Below are 1,099 nucleotides of genomic sequence, written 5' to 3'. Positions count from 1 at the left end.
TTTTTTCATAAATGGATGTTGAATTTTTTTCAAAGGCCTTCTCTGCATCTACTGAGATAATAATACGGATTTATCTTTCAATTTGTTAACATGATGTATTACATTGTTTGACTTATGAATATTAAATAATCCTTGGATCCCTGAGATAAAGTCCACTTGGTCATGGTGTATGAACTTTTTAATATGGTGTTGGATTCTCTTTGCTATGACTTTGTTACAAATTTTTGTATATTTTTTCATTAGTGTTATTAACCTCTAGTTTTCTATTGTTGTGGCATCTTTATCTAGTTTTGGTGTTAGGGTGATGGTGGCCTAATAGAATGAGTTTGGAAATTTCCCTCCGTCTGTAATTTTCTGGAAGAGTTTGAGTATGTTAGCTCTTCTCAAAATTTTTGGTAGAATTCAGCTGTGAATCCGTCTGTTTCTGGGCTTGTCTTTGCTGAAAGATATCTGATTACAGTTTCGATTTCCATGCTTGTGACATGTCTGTTAAGATTTTCTGTTTCCTCCCCTTCGGTTTTGGAAAGTTATACTGTTCTAATAATTTGTCCATTTCTTCCAAGTTGTCCATTTTCTAGGCATATCATTTCTGGTAATAGTGTCTTATGATCCTTTGTATTTCTGTCTTGTCTGTTGGGATTTCTCCATTTTCATTTCTAAGTTTGTTGATTTGATTTTTATTCCTTCATTTCTTGATGACTCTTGCTAATGGTTTTTCAATTTTATTTATCTTCTCAAATAAGCAGTTTTTAGCTTTGTTGATTTTTGCCATTGTCTCTTTTGTTTCCTTTGAATTTATTTCTCTCTTAATTTTCATAATTCCTTTCCTTGAACTTGCCCTGCCGTTCTTCATGTCTTCCCTTTCTCGTGGCTTTAGATGAAGAGTTAGGTGATTTATTTGACTTATTTCTTGAGGTAAGCCTGTATTGCTATGAACCTCCTCCTGCTTCAGTTTTGGAAAGTTATACTGTTCTAATAATTTTTCCATTTCTTCCAAGTTGCTCATTTCTATGCCTATGGTGATTTCTTTCTTTCAATTCTTCCTTTTTTGTTGGTTTCACAGAAATGTGCTGTTTAGCCTACACATATTGGAATTATT

Source organism: Bison bison, unplaced genomic scaffold (assembly GCF_000754665.1).
Source record: "Bison bison bison isolate TAMUID 2011002044 unplaced genomic scaffold, Bison_UMD1.0 scf7180017864500, whole genome shotgun sequence".
Lineage (NCBI taxonomy): Eukaryota > Metazoa > Chordata > Mammalia > Artiodactyla > Bovidae > Bison > Bison bison.
This window is presented reverse-complemented; position numbering follows the sequence as displayed.